The sequence below is a fragment of the Maylandia zebra genome, linkage group LG9 (genome assembly GCF_041146795.1).
Source record: "Maylandia zebra isolate NMK-2024a linkage group LG9, Mzebra_GT3a, whole genome shotgun sequence".
NCBI lineage: Eukaryota > Metazoa > Chordata > Actinopteri > Cichliformes > Cichlidae > Maylandia > Maylandia zebra.
This window is the reverse complement of record NC_135175.1, coordinates 650,058-660,000: the sequence shown is the minus strand read 5'-3', so window position 1 is coordinate 660,000 and position 9,943 is coordinate 650,058. Positions and strand designations below refer to the sequence as shown.

General features: G+C 43.6%; 1 protein-coding gene across 8 annotated transcripts in view; it reads right to left on the bottom strand.

Moving 5' to 3' along the window:
* Positions 1-9,943, bottom strand: part of ptbp2a (polypyrimidine tract binding protein 2a) — a 38,397-nt gene that overhangs the window by 8,501 nt on the left and 19,953 nt on the right. For 2 of the 8 annotated variants that reach the window (XR_013100022.1, XR_013100021.1), the window contains exon 12: positions 1,716-9,570. The exons of the other annotated variants lie outside the window; for them this stretch is intronic. The gene's annotated coding sequence lies outside the window, so the exon portion shown is untranslated. The remainder of the gene's footprint in view (positions 1-1,715; positions 9,571-9,943) is intronic. 8 annotated transcript variants of the gene reach the window in all.

The window sequence follows — 9,943 nt, the reverse complement described above, 5'->3', positions numbered from 1 at the left end:
AATCGTCGATACCCAGCATCCACATTGATGGCAAATCAACTAGTACCTCAGTGTTCCAATATTTGGAAGAAGGGACTACTCTCATGGCTAGAGGATGGCAAGGGGGAGCCAGGATGACAGGTCAGGGGGAGTCATCATCACCCCCAACTGAGATTGGGTACCAAACCCCAAGTGCAATGGAAGAAGGATCATTGAGTGTAAGAGGAACTGACCTAATAGGATCATGGCCAAGCTTGAAACCTGGATCCAGTTCCTAAGACTAAGTGAAGTACCCTCAGAAGATCTACTAGATGATGTGAATGCAGCACTACAGACAATACCTACCGCCACCATAACCGAGACTAACCAGCTGATCTACACCACGGCAGCAGTGATCAGTGAGATGCTTAGCTACAAGTTGAACAGCCACAAGGAGCAGTACCCTCCATGGAGAAGGAGACTAGAAGTAAAGATCAAGGTAGCACAGCGGGAGGTTAGCCAACTATCGGAGTGGCAGAAAGGTGCAATAAAAAAAGGTGCTTAAGGAGTACAGCAAGCTGTCCATATCTGAGGCCTTGGAAGCTGCCAACAGAACCATCCAAGGTGTACTCCCAGTAACAGGGGAACAATATGAGAACAGTACCACCAAGGCTGGAGACGGAACAATATTGTAAGAGCATATGGGAGAAGGACGCAACCCATAACGCCAATGCTCAGTGGCTAGTGGATCTGAGGGCAGACTACAGCAATCAGAATCAGAATCAGAATACTTTATTGATCCCTGGGGGAAATTATTTTTTGTTACAGTGCTCCATTTTAAACCAACATTAAGACAAGACAGACAATACGCTAACTAAGAATAGTACAATATATACATATATATACATACATACATACATAAGTCACTTATAAATAAATATTTGGAAAAGAAACATGTGTAGCTGTAGCAGCAAACAGTGTGTTAAGTGGATGCGTTGTACAGGGAGATGGCCACAGGCAGGAATGATTTCCTGTGTCGTTCAGTGGTGCTTTTCGGTAATCTCAGTCTCTCACTGAACGTGCTCCTGTGACTGACCAACATGTCATGGAGTGGGTGGGAGGTGTTATCCAACATTGTCTTTATCTTGGACAGCATCCGCCTCTCCGACACCACCTTGAGGGAGTCCAGCTCCATCCCCACAACATTGCTGGCCTTACGGATCAGTTTATTAAGTCTGTTGGCATCTGCGACCTCCCTGAACAGCGGCAGACATCCAAGAAATGGCCTCCAGTATGAAGAGTTGGACAGCACCAGGCTCTGACATGGCTCAAGTCTACTGGCGGAAAAGGTGACTGTGCTGCAGCAAGGCTTCTGACAAAAACATCTAAGTACTCCCATGTGACACCGTTGCTTATACAGATGCACTGGCTCCCTGTTGAATTCAGAGTCCATTTTATGATACTGGTTCTGACATTTATAGCTCTTCAAGGACAAGCACCAGCCTACATCATTGAACTTTTACAGCCCTATGTCCCTAGTAGGTCCCTGAGGTCTTGTGATCAGGGCCTACTTGTTATTTACAGCATACAAGGCTGAAAACCAAGGGTGATGGAGCTTTTGCCACTGTGGCCGCCAGACTGTGGAACTCTCTTCCTCTCAAGATCTGCAGACTCAGTGGTCACTTTTAAAAAAACAACTAAAAACACATCTTTTTAGAAGTGCATTTTGTTAACTTTTGTCTCTTTTTGTTTTATACCTTGTGAAGCACTTTGGGGCGATCGTGGCTCAAGAGTTGGGAGATCGCCTTGTAATCGGAAGGTTGCCGGTTCGAGCCCCGGCTTGGACAGTCTCGGTCGTTGTGTCCTTGGGCAAGACACTTCACCCGTTGCCTACTGGTGGTGGTCAGAGGGCCCGGTGGCGCCAGTGTCCGGCAGCCTCGCCTCTGTCAGTGCGCCCCAGGGTGGCTGTGGCTACAATGTAGCTTGCCATCACCAGTGTGTGAATGTGTGTGTGACTGGGTGGATGACTGGATATGTAAAGCGCTTTGGGGTCCTTAGGGACTAGTAAGGCGCTATATAAATACAGGCCATTTACCATTTGTGATCTTTTATCTAGAAATGTGTTATATAAATAAAATTTTACTTACTCCCTGAGTGTGTGGCAGTACAAGTGAACGAGCTGCTAGTTGATTAGAGACACATGGAATGGCTAATCGAAGGCCAGACAGTCCTGATCCCCACGGACCCCCAGAAGGGACCGGTCCCTTCCATCTAACAACCAATAATCTGCCTGAGTACCACATGTAAGCCTGTGTCAGGCATCATAGCGGCTAAGATGAACAGGTACATGGGTCAGTATATGGCACAGAAAGGATTTGGAAAGAATACCAGAGGCGCAAAATACCACCTACTGCCATTAATTAATTCTTCCATCTTAAATATGATCAACCCATCTCTAATCGGCTATGTACCACAGGCTTTTAAGGTGGCTGTAGTTAAACCTTTACTCAAAAAGCCATCTATAGACCCAGCAGGTTTGTATCATATCTATCTAATAGATTCCAATTGGTGCATGTAAATGGAGAGCCCTCTTCACACATTAAGGTCAGTCATGGTGTTCCACAGGGTTCAGTGCTAGGACCAATTCTGTTTACACTAGCATACATTTTCACTGCTATGCAGATGACACCCAGCTCTTTCTATCCATGAAGCCAGGTAACACACACCAATTAGTTAAACTGCAGGAATGTCTTAAAGACATAAAGACCTGGATGGCCGCTAACTTTCTGCTTCTTAATTCAGATCAAACTGAAGTTATTGTACTCGGCCCTGAAAATCTTAGAAATATGGTATCTAACCAGATTCTTACTCTGGATGGCATTACCTTGGCCTCCAGTAACGCTGTGAGGAACCTTGGAGTCATTTTTGACCAGGACATGTCCTTCAACGCACATATTAAACAAATATGTAAGACTGCGTTCTTCCATTTGTGCAACATCTCTAAAATTAGAAATATCCTGTCTCAGAGTGACGCTGAAAAACTAGTTCATGCATTTATTACTTCCAGGCTGGACGACTGTAATTCATTATTATCAGGAAGTCCTAAAAACTCCCTGAAAAGCCTTCAGTTAATCCAAAATGCTGCAGCAAGAGTCCTGACAGGGACTAGAAAGAGAGCAGATTTCTCCTGTATTGGCTTCCCTTCATTGGCTTCCTGTTAAATCCAGAATTGAATCCAAAATCCTGCTCCTCGCATACAAGGTCCTAAATAATCAGGCCCCATCTTATCTTAACCTCTTAAGCCCCAAGGGAGTTTCTGAGCTTCCTGCTCGAAAATGTAACGCCCAAATTTAATTTATTATTTCTCTGCAGTTACAAACTCTGTCCTTACAATATTGGTATCAAAATAAAGCTAACACTTGGGAAATTTCATCAGTGGTGTAAATATTGAAGCAGATATTACTGTGTCAAAGTTACTGAGACTGGAACACAGAAAAAATAAGTAGATTTTATCCTCACCTAATTATTTCTTTTTAATTTTTAGCATATAACCCATTGAAAAATATGCCTCAGATCACATTTGGTTCCAGAAATTCAGTAACCAACATATAAACATCATCTGTGCAAAGATTTATGTTTCTAAAGTGAAACAATGAAAAACTACAGCCCTGTCAATACATGAATATCCAGACGTTGTACAAAAATGTCCAATTTTGGCACACAATTGGACACCATGCCAGTTGATTTTTTTTTTAGCATATAGTTAGGGCTGGACCAAGTGACCCTGAATCCTCCCTTAGGTATGCTGCAATAGACGTAGGCTGCCGGGGGATTCCCATGATGCATTGAGTTTTTCCTTTCCAGTCACCTTTCTCACTCAGTATGTGTTAATAGACCTCTCTGCATTGAATCATATCTGTTATTAACCTCTGTCTCTCTTCCACAGCATGTCTTTATCCTGTCTTCCGTCTCTCACCCCAACCAGTCGCAGCAGATGGCCCCGCCCCTCCCTGAGTCTGGTTCTGCTGGAGCTTTCTTCCTGTTAAAAGGGAGTTTTTCCTTCCCACTGTCGCCAAACTGCTTGCTCATAGGGGTCATATGATTGTTGGGTTTTTCTCTTTACCTATGAAGCGCCTTGAGGCGACTTTTGTTGTGATTTGGCGCTATATAAATAAAATTGAATTGAAAATGCAAGCTCCATGAACGCACACAGCTGTGGATTCCAGCTGCATTCGTAGTTCTGCAAAGACTCCCATAGAGTCGAGCTTTTCAGTTCAATCAGCTGCATTTCGATGTCCTCTGTGTCCAGGAAATTAAGGCAAGACAAACCCAGCTGCTCATTAAAGCTTTCTGGTTTGATCAGAAAAGAAAACATTGGTCCATACGCCTGTGAATTCTGTCTCGAGTCTACGGATGTATCTGTATATTTCCATGGTGCCGATGCAGCGCTGAGCAGACAGCTCCTGAAGCATTTGAAGTGTTGGAATGTGGAAATTTCAACATCGCTTGAAAAAACTGCCAGCTAGCAACGTCCCTCTCACCAGTTGGCTAAGTTATTTTTAGCCAATTACAGGTTGAATCTGGTAGTTGGGGTTACCGTCATTAAGAAGCAGCACAACTAATGTGTCTATGCGAGCTAATTTGTGATATGCACCGCTGGCCCGGCCTTTTATTTTTTTAATGCACCTGCTCAGATTAACTCACTGCGTGACGTGCCCAGGGCTGTGCTGGGACAAAAAAAATCAGCCTGGGCATTTTGACTAGAGACTGGCCCACCAAGTATTATAGGAAAAGCCATAAAGCCTTTGAATGAAAACAAATGCTGTTGTGACAGTGATGTACAGTCTTGTTGGTATATGTATGATTTCTATACATTTTACATCTGATAAAAACTTTGGTTGTAAGATTCAGATAATTATTTAATAAAAGTGAGACATTTTAAGTGAGAATAACAAAGAAAAGTATTTCTTTGTGCCCCCCTCTCCCTGTTAATGCCCTACCTGGCCCCTGGCAAAACTTTGCAAGATCCGCCCCTGCACAGTTACCAGCTGTCAGCTACTTAGAAAAGGATCCTGGTGTTATTTGTCTCTCAGAAACAGTTCATAACTTCCCTTCAACTCACTCATGTCACCTAAAAGGTAAACCTGTTTCTCCATCACCTGTTCAGCTCTGATGATCCAGTAAGGACATCTCCTGCTTTCAGCTTCATGTTTACCTCTCACCAGATAACCAAACCATATCATGACCAGCAGCTTTTTTACAGCTGTGGCTCCAGCAAACATCAGCTGATACTAGAAATTAATATTAAATAAATTCTAACAACAGCTGATCAAGCTTAAACGTGCTGCTGTTGTTTAACGCGACATGCGCTGGTTTCTTCTTTCTGGCGCAAAGTGGGCGATAAATAAACACGAGAGAAAAGCCGATCAGCTGATCATTGATCAGTTTCATGATTGAAGTAGAAACAGGAGAGAGAATGAGAGAAGAAGAGCCAGTTATGCAGCGTAAATACACAGAATAACTCCAGCTTTGTGTCTTTTTCTATTCTAGCTGAAGTACGGGACAAACTGTGTTCCTTTTCAGCTCAATACAAAACGTAATATTTTCTCTGAATACGTGACGATTCCGTTTTTTACGGGACGGTTGGCAACTCTACTAACTAACCTTATGAATAAACAGCACAGAGGCACTAATCATAGCAGCACAGGAACAAGCTCTGAGCACAAGATCCATAGCGGCTGGGGTCTATCACACCAGGCAAGACCCCAGGTGCAGGCTGTGTAAAGATGCCCCTGAGACAATCCAGCACAGAAGTGCAGGGTGTAAGAAGCTAGCAGGCAGGGCATACATTGAACGCCATAACCAAGTGGCCAGCATAGCATACAGGAACATCTGTGCCATGTATGGCCTGGAAGTCCCAAGGTCAAAATGGGAGACGCCCCCAAGAATGGTGGAGAATGGCCGAGCTAAGATCCTGTGGGACTTCCAGATACAGACAGACAAAATGGTGGTGGCTAACCAAGCTGGAAAATTACCAAGTGCTCAGAGAAGAGCTCAAGAAGATGTGGAGGGTGAAGGTTGCAGTGGCCCCAGTGGTAATCAGAGCACTTATTGCAGTGACTTCCAAATTAGGCGAGTGGCTCCAGCAGATCCCAGGAACAACATCGGAGATCTCTGTCCAGAAGAGTGCAGTCCTAGGAACAGCTAAGATACTGCGCAGGACCCTCAAGCTCCCAGGCCTCTGGTAGAGGACCAGAGCTTGGAGGATAAAGACCGCCTAAAGGGGCGAGAGGGGAATGCATTCGATCTCGAACAAAGCACTAAAAGGATTTTGTTATGTTAAATAGATGGATACTTTATTGAGCCCATAAGGGAATTTTTTTGTGTCACAACAGCATGATAAAGTAAAAATAGTAGAGTCTACAATACACAACAATAAACAACACAGTTAAAATAAGAGTGTCACAGGTGTCCAATAAGGGCCTTATATTATGAGATATAATTCCTGCAGTATACAACAGTGACAAAAAACAATGAAAAGTAAAAATGGTTTAAATAGTAAAGTAAAAGTTGGTTAAAAAAAAGTAAATGTAAGACTGGCGTTGTGTAAGAGAGAAGTGTAAGTTGCATTTAATAAATAAAATGTAGACTATAAATCTGCCTTAGAAGTGTGGAGTAGAGCAGGTGCGATGGGTTATCCATGGTGGAGCACAGTCCCGTCTCTCAATGACTCAAATGCCTCCAAGTTCTGATTTATGATGCTTCCAGCTTTGCGGATTACTTTATTGATCCTACTGCCATCTCCGGCACTGACGTATCACTGCAGACCCCACCCACCCTGGCAATGGACTGTTTAAAATGCTTCCATCTGGTAAGCAGTATAGAAACATACAAACATGCACCACCAGACTGAGGGAGAGCTTTTCCCCCAGATCTGTGAAATACATCTAAATTCTATTTGTGACTTCCTGCACACATAGATAGTGTCCATTCAACTGTTTTATAGTGCACCTCAAATCAACTCCATGCCTTTTATTTGCTAAACTGACAATGACATAATGAAGGAATTGCCCACACCTGGCCATGGAATCGACTTTGAGTCAATTAGCTAATTACTTTTGGCACGTGTTAAGGAGCAAAAACTCTTAAACCCTTCACCCAATTTCAATGTGGATACCCTCAAATGGAAGCTGAAAGTCTACACATTGTCCATATCGGTTATATAACTGTAATTGGAATAGGTTTCTGTAAACACGTATTTTTTAAAAAACAAACACACAAAAAAAACAACAACTTGTGTCTGATGTGTGCCGAGGTACCAAAACAAAACTTCGTTATGTGTGAACATATAATAACAATAAAAGATGCTTGCTCTTCTTCCAGACTTCTCCACATAGTTCCTCACCACTCCTGCCCAACCTTAAAGACGTGGTCGGCAATCCAGGAGACAGGAGAAGTGGTGATACCCACCCCGAGCAACTTCTCACTTGAATTGTTTTTCCTTGGAAAGACAAGTAATATGATTCTCACAATGCTACCAGTTCCACGCATGTGAAAGCGAGCATGTTGCAACAGGCAGATAACAGCATCATCCACCCCCACAAGAGGCTGGTAAGTGAACCGAAGAGTGTTGAGAGCATGTTTCACCTGGAAGCTAAGTCGGGCAAGAACCAGTCTCTCCAGCACCTTGATGACATGTTAACGTCAAGGTAACTGGTCTGAAGTCATTCAGACCTGATGCGACCAGGGTCTATAGCTTTGCTTTGGTGTAGTCCCTACACTTACGCTCTTAGCTGGACACCAATCACTAGGGATGGGTAGCGGTATCTGGTGCCATTATGGCACCGGTTCTGACATAACCGGTAGTAACCAGACCGAAAAGCAGCGCACATTTCAGTGCTTTTTTTTTTTTCTTGAGATGTCATACACTTTGGATTCTAGCCAATCATTTTACCTTTCCAAGGATAGTAGGCGGTACGGTACGTATGTTCTTTTAGAGCAGAGCTACAGATTAAAAATGGTCAAAGCGGTCAAAAGTCTGGCTGTACACAGCAAGAGATGCAAACTCAGCAGCCTGCAACAAGTGCTTTAAGGTGATAGCTGCAGAAAAGGCTAACATTGTTATCCTTTTACAAAAAAAAAAAAACCAAACACAGCTAAACATGAGAGGTTTTAGGACAAAGTTTGTGTTTTCCATTGTTTAAGCACCGGTTCCAACCAAAGGAGGTATGTTGTATCAACAGAAAAGGCTAACTTGGTTATCATTTTGCAGAAAAAAAAGAGACTGCTAAGAGGTTTATGGACAAAGTTTGTGTTCTCCATTCTTTAAGCACCGGCACCGTTTCAAAAGTACCAGTTTGGCACCGGTATCGGATAAAACCTAAACAATACCCATCCCTACTATCACAGTCCGGTATGAGGACTGGCAGCAGGGGACCCAGTACTGACCCTGTTAAGATAGAGAGTCAGTTCATTGTTCGTGCTGTGTGCAGGCTACTGCCAATTTATCTGATTGAGGGCATCAGCTGCATCTCTCCACACCTCTTTGGTGTTATTCAGATGGACTTTGGTCTGTATGCATCTACACCTTATTAGCCCCACATTCAACTCATTCAGCAGGGCCTTCTTGTCAATGTTGATCCAGGACTTATTGTTGGAAAAACAGCATACAGTCCTGGCTGGGATTCAATTCAATTCAATTTTATTTATACAGCGCCAAATCCCAACAACAGTCGCCTCAAGGCGCTTTAGGTATCTTCACAGAAATGTATGTAGTCAGTGATGCAGTTGATGTCAACCCCATGTGGATCACAGAGCATGTCCCTGGCTGTAGTCCTGCAGGGGCTCTGTCTTCCTTACCTTGCCTTCTCACAGATTTGTTGGCAACAGGAAGTCTTAGAAATGGAAGAACTGCGCGTGTCCATCGTTATAGCAACACAGCTGAGCGTCCCATGACGTAATTAGTATGTGACGCGCACGCTACAAAGTGGACATCGAGGCGACGATATGCCTGCTGCTCAGTCTGTGGACGATGGCATTGTTTTTTCTAGCCATTTCCTTTGTTGCCAGGTTTTAAAAACGGCGGTTTTGATTTTCATGAATGAGACACTCTCGTGACGCCACTGACTAGCCAACTGGTGGCATGCAGTCTGTTGACGTCACATTTTGGGATCATTTGGAACCATGGCCAAGTAGGTGCTAAAAAAAGGACCTGTTACCTGGTACTATGACCTAATGGCAAACCCTGAAAACTGTGACGAGCCAACCTGAATAGGTACTAATTGAAAAGGGGCTTAAGTGTCCTGTATGATGACACACAGAAGGACTCTTTATTTTTTTTTATTTTATTTTGTTTTTGCATAAATGGATAACAGTTTGCTGGTAAATTGCAAACTGCATCCAGGACAAATAACCATGTTACAATGCTAACTTCATCTCTTTTAAAGTAAATGGCCTGTAAATGGCCTGTATTTATATAGCGCTTTTCTAGTCCCTAAGGACCCCAAAGCGCTTTACACAACCTGTCATCCACCCATTCACACACACATTCACACACTGGTGATGGCAAGCTACAATGTAGCCACAGCCACCCTGGTACTGGGGCGCAAGTACCTGCAGAAAACATGCAGACACAGAGCTAGCCAATGAAAAAGCTGAGTGCATGCTGACCCAGAACCATGTGTAACAAAAGGATGAGGAAGTCAGGCTTGAGCACTGTAGCCTCTATTTCTACCTATACGTGTGTTTCTATCGGGCGATCGTGGCTCAAGAGTTGGGAGTTCATCTTTTAATCGGAAGGTTGCCGGTTCGAGCCCCAGCTTGGACAGTCTCGGCCGTTGTGTCCTTGGGCAAGACACTTCACCCGTTGCCTACTGGTGTGTGTGAATGGGTGGATGACTGGATATGTAAAGCGCTTTACTAGTCCTTAGGGACTAGTAAAGCGCTATATATGGTAAATGGCCTGTATTTGTATAGCGCTTTACAT